Genomic DNA, 9205 nt, shown 5'->3' on the forward strand with positions numbered 1-9205 from the left:
CCGGTTAGGCACGAATGTACACACAGTCGCAGACACAAGCTGACTACACTGACTATACTGGCTGCGGGAACATGACGCTGATGCTGACAGTGACACTGCTCTGACTATGTAAATGGCGACATGAAACTACACAAGTACCCAATAATGTCTAGAATGGGGGTCTGTGAACGATGGGGCCGGGGCTTAGCTTCCAGTAAATGTTAAAGTAGCTAAATAGCCAAGTATATATTACACCTTATAAAATTCTGTTTCACTTTAACTTGGTATTGATAAAATCAATTATTAATTATTATTTATGTCTACTCATAAATTTGTCTACTAATGTTAAGATTATGTATGTGGGAAAGTTGGAATTATGGGACGTAAATACTGGACTTCATTGCTAATTTAAACAGAATTACTTATAAATCATATTTCCTATAATACTGTTTATATGATTTGAAAAATGCTAGACAATGACTATCAGTAATTGGAAATAAATTTGACCAATCTGTAGCCTGTCAGTCTTGATGACTTACTAACAGCTGTGTAGGGCACGATAACTGTATCCAGGACCTGGGGGGTTCTGCACTCTATGCAAAGCTTGAGGCTACTGCATCCAATTATCTCTCACACAAAAAGATGCCCCCTAATTCCACGTAGGGAAGCGTGGCGAGCACAGCGAGCCAACAAGGGGCGGCGGTACGCGTCCTCCGACCTTTTCATACCCCCTCTATCCGGGTCGGCGTGGAGTTGAATTTATATAGTGTGGCGAGTGCAGCGAGCCACCGAGCCCAAAGCGTGGCGAGCGGCCGCGCATTACTTCAGACGTATTACGCGTCCCCTCGCGGGAATCGCTGCGCTCGCCACACTATATAAAATCAACTCCACGCTGATGTGGATAGTGGGGGTATGAAAAGGTCAGAGGACACGTACCACCACCCCTCGCGGGCTCGCTGCGCTCGCCACGCTTCGGGTTGGCATTCATCGTGAGGTGGCGTTAACAATGGGGGGGCATTTGACATAGAAATTACCCATCAGGCTGGGTATACAATCAAAAATTGGGTATGGGGGGCCATTTAACATTGGTTCCTATGTAAAATCGGGTCCATCGCATTGGTCTCATTGTATGCCATTATAATGGCATACAATGGACCCAATTTTACATAGGAATTTAACATTACATACAATGCTTACAATGTAAAATCGGGTCGGTCGCGTTGGTCCCATCGCATGCCATTATAATGGCATACAATGGACCCGATTTTACATTTGTCGGGAAACTTTAAAAAAAGCCCGAAAATCGGGTCTGTCGGGTCCCATCGTATACCTTAAGTTAAGGTATGCGATGGGACCCGATGGGCGCCGTGCTAGGAAACAAGTACCCATTTTTTTAATCCCGGGATTCGGGATTGCAAAATGCTCAATCCCGGGATTCCGGGATTGGCTTTCCTAATGTAAAAACACCCTGGCTGCCCCGCATTTACTTACATGCAGGTGCAGCTGGGTTGCCAGGTGCGTGGGCAGATGGGTTGCCGTGTGCGTGGGTGGATGGGCGGTCAGCTTGAAAACTCCAATCCCGGGATTGAAATCCCGGCCTTTTGGGGGCCAAATACCGGGATCCCGCCGATCCCGATCCCGGGATTGGCCACCCTAATTCCATGGGATCAGGACAACGGGTCTACAGCATAAAGGTTGACAACCATTAGGTGGACACCATTAGGTCGACAAGCAAAAAGGTCGACATATAAAAATGTTGACATGCAAAAAGGTTGACATGCAAAAAGGTTGACATGCAAAAGGGTCAACACAAGAATTAGGTCAACAGTCAAAAGGTCGACATGGGGTTTTTCACTGTTTTTTGAGCTGACATGTGCCGACAGGCGGTATTACATGCCCTACCATCCACTAGGGCGTGGTGGGAGAATAGAATAAAGCATGTGCCTTAAGCATTGCGAGCGCAGCAAGCGATGCGAGGGGATGCATTGCACTTTAAACTGTGTCAATGTCTACTGTGTCGACATTCGGGGTAAAAAACAGTGAAAAACCCCATGTCGACCTAGACACTGTCGACCTAATGCTTGTGTTGACCTTTTTGCATGTCGACCTTTTTACATGACGACCCTTTTGTATGTCGACATTTTTGCATGTTGACATTTTTGTTTGTCGACCTAATGGTTGTCGACCTTTTTGCTGTAGATCCCTTGTCCCACTTCCTAACTCCACATACTGTGTAGTCAACTTTTGCAAATACAAATGTGTCTCACCTTAACCTGGCTGGCCTTTATTCAGATGACCTAGGGGGAAATTTACTAAAGGAAATTTGAATAAAAAATAGGTGTATTTGTATCCAGAAATACACTTATTTTTGACATTTACTATCCTGAAAATACGGCAATTCGTATTCGTATTGATAACACATCAATACGACTACGAATTGCCGTATTTTCGGGATAGTAAATGTCAAAAATAAGTGTATTTCTGGATACAAATACACCTATTTTTTTTTTCCAAATTTCCTTTAGTAAATTTCCCCCCTAATGTCTGTTTCAGAATGCAGATCAGGTTCCACTACTGCCCAGGGCAAATGCAGCATTTCAGGGGGGGAAATATCTATTTTGGGTACTTGTGTAGTTTCACAGTGCATGAATCGATTTGCATGCGATTCAATGTGCGATGCGATTTAGGGGGAAATTTACCAAAATGGATTCGTAAAAAATAGGTGTATTCGTAGGCAGAAATACACCTATTTTTTACACATTTGTATTTTCGGGATTTTCAATCCCGAAAATACAACAATTCATATTCCTAAAGATGGAACATTTGTATTTGTATTTACAAATACGAATGTCTACACCATCGATAGAATACGACAGAAATCACCATTCAAAAGAATGGTTTTTCCTGATTTACTAAGCAGCCGTACTGATAATACGGCTGCTACTTTGTGTAAAACACCCACGCAAATACGACAGGAAAATACACCTTGCTTTCCCTGTCATATTTGCTTTAAGCCTGCACGGATCAATCAGATGATAAAAAGTAGTGTAAAAAAATATAAAAAAAAAATATAAAAAAAATATATATAAAACAAAATCGGCGTGGGGTCACCCCCACAGCTGTAACCAGCACCAGGCTGAAAGAGCCGGGGCCGGTAATTAAAAATCAGGGAACCCGACAAATAGGGGTTCCCCGATTTTTAACAACCAGGCTCCAGGTCCGGGGCTGGTTCCCAAAATACGGGGGACAAAATGACTAGGGGTCCCCCGTATTTTAAGAACCAGCCCCAGGCCAAACCAGCCAGCAGGGTAATGTCACAGCCGGGGGACACTTATAATATAAGGTCCCGTGGCCAAAACATTAACCCTACTGACCAGTCAGCCTGGCCAGGGGCCCTGGGGGAGTGGGGACCCCCCCAATGAAGGGGTCCCCCCCCTCCAGGACTTACCTGACCAGGCTGAAGCCTGGTGCTGTCCCCGGTGACCCTGGGCTGTGGTCACCGGGCTGATAGTGGTGTAAAAAAATAATAATAATCTATTGTCTAATACTGGGGCACTATGAGTCCCAGCAAGCCTCCCCCGCAAGCTGGGACTTGGAGAACCACAAGTCCCAGCCTGCGGGGCATTAAAGGGCCCGCTGGGTCTTGTAGTTCCACAGTATTAAAAATAGTAAAATAAAACACACTGACACACATTTAAAATAAAACTTTAATACATCCAAAGCCCTTACATACTAATACTTACCTATCTTCTTCCCGTAGGTAGCCCTGGTCCTGATGTCCTGTATCGTCTTCTGGCTCCATGTCGACGTCGCTGTCCATGTCGGCGATGGCGTCGGCGTCCGGAGTCCGACGAAATCCATGTGGGAACCTATGGAAGGAAACTATACTCACCTGTCCCAGGGCGACGTAGTCCGGGGATGGGTCTTTGCAAAAAAACAAACCGACACGCGAAACCAGACCGGACAGATGAGCCGCACGGTGTTTGTGTACATCGTGCGGCTCCGCCTCCCGAATGCCGCTATTGGCCACCTTGCGGCCAAGCGGCCAATCAGCCGCTAGGCCGCAAGGCGGCCAATAGAGGCATTCGGGAGGCGGAGCCGCACGATGTACACAAACACCGTGCGGCTCTTCTGTCCGGTCTGGTTTTGCGTGTCGGTTTGTTTTTTTGCAAAGACCCCTTACCTGGACTACGTCGCCCTGGGACAGGTGAGTATAGTTTCCTTCCATAGGTTCCCACATGGATTTCGTCGGACTCCGGACACCGACAGCGACGTCGACATGGAGCAGAACGCCGACACAGGACCAGGACATCAGGACCAGGGCTACCTATGGGAAGAAGATAGGTAAGTATTAGTATGTATGGGCTTTGTATGTATTAAAGTTTTATTTTAAGTGTGTGTCAGTGTGTTTTATTTTACTATTTTTAATACTGTGGAACTACAAGACCCAGCGGGCCCTTTAATGCCCCGCAGGCTGGGACTTGCGGTTCTCCAAGTCCCAGCTTGCAGGGGAGGCTTGCTGGGACTCATAGTGTGTTAGAAGACTGGGGGGGATCGTCACAGGCTAAATTGGTAATAAAGTAAGAACAATAATTACACTGGATATTGATTATACCAACATGCGACCAATAATGACAGGTGTTGTCTGTGGTGCTGGGTTGGTGGTGCTCCCAAAAAAGTTCAGCACAAAAGCTGTATAAAAGTGGGTGTCCAGAAGGAAGGACAAAGGAAGAACAAAACAGGTTTTTTGGGGCACATTTAATACAAATAGACAAAGAGATATGATGTGTAAAATGATTGAGTTAATATATAACTTTTATTAAGGTTCTCTTAAAATAAATGTGCGCGTCAATTGGCGGCGTCAAGAATATGAGAATTGAAGACAAATTAGCATGTGTCAATTCTAGAAAACAAATAATAAACAATAAACATTAATAGAATTAATTACTGTAATAGTAAATCACGATCACTATTGATTGGCGAAGATTTTTTCTTTCACCTGGGGGACCACCCCCTGCTTTTTGAACGTCAGAGGATTAGACAGATAGCATATGGTATGGTGTGTTACCAAAGGGTATTCGTGGCAGTTGCAGGTGCCAGCTAAAAGATTTAAAGGATAGGGAGGGGGTGAGGACAGAACAATGGTCTTTCCTGAGGTACCTGATGTTGTGCGGTCACCTGTAATCAATACGACACCAGATATTCCCTATCAGTCCCCCGATAGGTACTGATCTGGCCATTAACTGTTTAGCTGCTGAGATCAGACGAGATCAGACGGCTCAGTGATGTATGGTCGTATACTCTATCGGGTGGAACAACATAGGGATGACATGTTGGACCAAAAGTCACTTCTGCTTTCCAGAGACAGAGAGATACCACAGCCTGTTACATAAAGTATTGCAGGAAGGGTCCGGTCTGATTGTGGATGAGAGAGTGACGAGTAAGAGAAGTGAAAGATACTGAGATTATTGCAGTAACCAAGTCCTTCTGCTATCCTCCATCATATGATCCCTCTTCACGAATAGCTTGGAGTTCCTGTGTGGACCATAAGGTAGTGGAGTCTTTGTCAGAGTCAGATTTATGCATTGCATGAAATTTGGAAAGCAGAAGTTTGCGGCTGAAGAGATGCAGACTAGTTTCCCATTTAAATCGATCAAAATGGTTTGTGGGAGAGAAGGAAAGACCTTTTTGTAGGACTTCACACTGTTTGGGTGTTAGGGTATGGTCTGACAAATTGATGATCTGTAAGCCTGCTTCTGTTGCCGTCAGAGTCGCCTGTTCCTTTGTGATTGTCGACTGGCTTGTCGAGGTTCCCATGTTGACCAGTCTTTTCTTCTGCTTCTTGATGCTCCTTCTTGTCTTCCTTTTCCTCTTCCCTGTCTGGGGCCACTGCCCCTCCCAAACTCTAAAAAATTGTCCCTATTAGAGCTGTCGCTGTTGTCGTCAGTGCTTGAATATTCGGACTCGGAGAATGTGGTATTACCACTTTGATCCCTTTTATATTGGCCTTGATATTGCTGGGATGGTCTCGTCCAATTAAAGATTCTGCCAGTGCTGAAGTCACGGCAGTCACGTTGGAATTTGGTCTTTTTTCTTTCAATTATTACTGCCTCATATGTCTCCAGGTCTTTCTTGTTTTTTTCGAAGTTATTTTAAAAGTCGTTGTTTTGTTCCCACTTTTCCAGTTTTTTTCCCAGAGATTCAATATTCTGGGAGCATTCTTCTAATATTAGGTGATTATGTTTGATGAGTATGGAGATGAGTTCCTGTGAGCATTTCAGGAGACTTGTCTCCCATTCTTTTTTCAGATTTTCTGTATGAAGGTCGAACGATGGAAATGTCTTGGGTCTGAGTCCTCTGGTGGTGATTTTGTGTTTTTGATAATTTTCCAAGCTGGAAAGGTCCCAGTTTGTTCTGATTTGTTTCTGTAGGATTTTCTTCAAATTGTTGAGTTCATCCTCCCATGATCCGTCTGTAGGTGTGTGCGAGGAATGTGCTGAAAAGATGTTATCAAAATCTTTGGATCGATGTTTGTTAGTCAATTCGTCACGGAGATTGAAGGTAGACATACCAGTTGAAGTGGAGTGGCCTGAGAGTTGAGTTGTCACCAGGAGTTGTCGGTTTTGAATCACTGATTTTAATAAGTAACGGATTTGTTAATGAAAATGAAAGAGAGTAGAGGGGTTTGGGGTTTGGGCGCCGTGCTCGATCCAGAAACTGAGAAAGACCTCAGTGAATACAGTTTGTTAGAAGACTGGGGGGGATCGTCACAGGCTAAATTGGTAATAAAGTAAGAACAATAATTACACTGGATATTGATTATACCAACATGCGACCAATAATGACAGGTGTTGTCTGTGGTGCTGGGTTGGTGGTGCTCCCAAAAAAGTTCAGCACAAAAGCTGTATAAAAGTGGGTGTCCAGAAGGAAGGACAAAGGAAGAACAAAACAGGTTTTTTGGGGCACACTTAATACAAATAGACAAAGAGATCATGATGTGTAAATGCCTAATTATATTATATGATTTTCTTGTTAACAGCACAACAAAAGGGACACTAATCGCAGCTCCCTCACCTGTGTACCTGCTCAATGATTTGCTAATCCAGCAGAGTAGTAACATTGCTCATAAGTTTCACAGGACACCTTAAGTCCATCTTCGTTGCAGCCTCACATGCAGTGGTGCTAATCCAACGTACAACAGTTGATTGTTTAGTGTGTAGTATCGTGCATTATTACAGAGCATCCCACGCTTGCAGCTTCACATGCAGGTGTGCTAATCCAGTGTATAACTGTTGATTGTCTAGTGTGCAGTATTGTTCATTGTTACAGAGCATCTTATGCTTGAATTTCTGGGTTACTAATTACTGTACCTCTGTCTCCACCAGTGCATTTGCTTTGGGACTCTGATTTATTGTACTGTCCCTCTGCGATTGACACAACACAGCACTGTACCACACAACCCCCGAATCTACTCTGGTGTTCATGTAATCTCCTCATGTCACCAGTTAGACCAACCGAATAGGGGGTACATCCATCCCTCCGAAAAGGGCCCCCCATCTCGTATCTCTTCTCCTTACCATCTTTCTGGTCCTCTATTTCTTGAGTTGAGCACTACCAGGTTATCACTCTCAACCCCCATCTGATATCATCATATGATGGAGGATAGCAGAAGGACTTGGTTACTGCAATAATCTCAGTATCTTTCACTTCTCTTACTCGTCACTCTCTCATCCACAATCAGACCGGACCCTTCCTGCAATACTTTATGTAACAGGCTGGGGTATCTCTCTGTCTCTGGAAAGCAGAAGTGACTTTTGGTCCAACATGTCATCCCTATGTTGTTCCGCCCGATAGAGTATACGACCATACATTACTGAGCCGACTGATCTCGTCTGATCTCAGCAGCTAAACAGTTACTGGCCAGATCAGTACCTATCGGGGGACTGATAGGGAATATCTGGTGTCGTATCAATTACAGGTGACCGCACAACATCAGGTACCTCAGGAAAGACCATTGTTCTGTCCTCACCCCCTCCCTATCCTTTAAATCTTTTAGCTGGCACCTGCAACTGCCACGAATACCCTTTGGTAACACACCATACCATATGCTATCTGTCTAATCCTCTGACGTTCAAAAAGCAGGGGGTGGTCCCCCAGGTGAAAGAAAAAATATATTAACTCAATCATTTTACACATCATATCTCTTTGTCTATTTGTATTAAGTGTGCCCCAAAAAACCTGTTTTGTTCTTCCTTTGTCCTTCCTTCTGGACACCCACTTTTATGGGACTCATAGTGCCCCAGTATTAAACAATAGATTTTTTTTTTTTTTACACCACTATCAGCTCGATGCCCACCGCCCAGGGCCATCGAGGACAGCACCAGGCTTCAGCCTGGTCAGGTAAGTCCTGGAGGGGGGGACCCCTTCATTGGGGGGGTCCCCACTCCCCCAGGGCCCCTGGCCAGGCTGACTGGTCGGTAGGGTTAATGTTTTGGCCGCGGGACCTTATATCATAAGTGTCCCCCGGCTGTGGCATTACCCTGCTGGCTGGTTTGGCCTGGGGCTGGTTCTTAAAATACGGGGGACCCCCAGTCATTTTGTCACCGTATTTTGGGAACCAGCCCCGGACCTGGAGCCTGGGGCTGGTTGTTAAAAATCGGGGAACCCCTATTTGTCGGGTTCCCTGATTTTTAATTACCGGCACCGGCTCCTTCAGCCTGGTGCTGGTTACAGCTGTGGGGGGGGGACCCCACACTGTTTTTTTTATTTTTTTATTTAATTTTTCTATTTTTTTTACACACTGCAGCCTGCACGGATCTGACTGATCCATGCAGACTGCCTGTACGAATTCGAATTAGTGGCCATATATATGGCCAGCTAATACGAATTCCTACGACATCGGTGGGTTGCAAAGCAGTCGTATATGACTGCTTTGTGCATTCCCCTCCGGAACACGACTTTGCATACGACTGAAACAGTCTTATGCAGTCGTAGGGGAAATACCAATACGAAAAACTAGGTTTTTCATATTGGTAAATTTCCCCCTTATTACCTGTTCATACCCCCACTATCCACTACAGCATGGAGTTGATTTTATATAGTGTGGCTAGTGCAGCGAGCCACCGAGCCTGAAGCGTGGCGAGTGTAGCAAGCCCCGCGAGGGGACACGGATTTCTTGACATGTATTCACTGAGCCCGAAGCGTGGTGAGCGCAGTGAGCCCCGCG

This window comes from Crinia signifera, chromosome 3 (genome assembly GCF_055691185.1).
Source record: "Crinia signifera chromosome 3, ASM5569118v1, whole genome shotgun sequence".
NCBI classification, from domain to species: domain Eukaryota; kingdom Metazoa; phylum Chordata; class Amphibia; order Anura; family Myobatrachidae; genus Crinia; species Crinia signifera.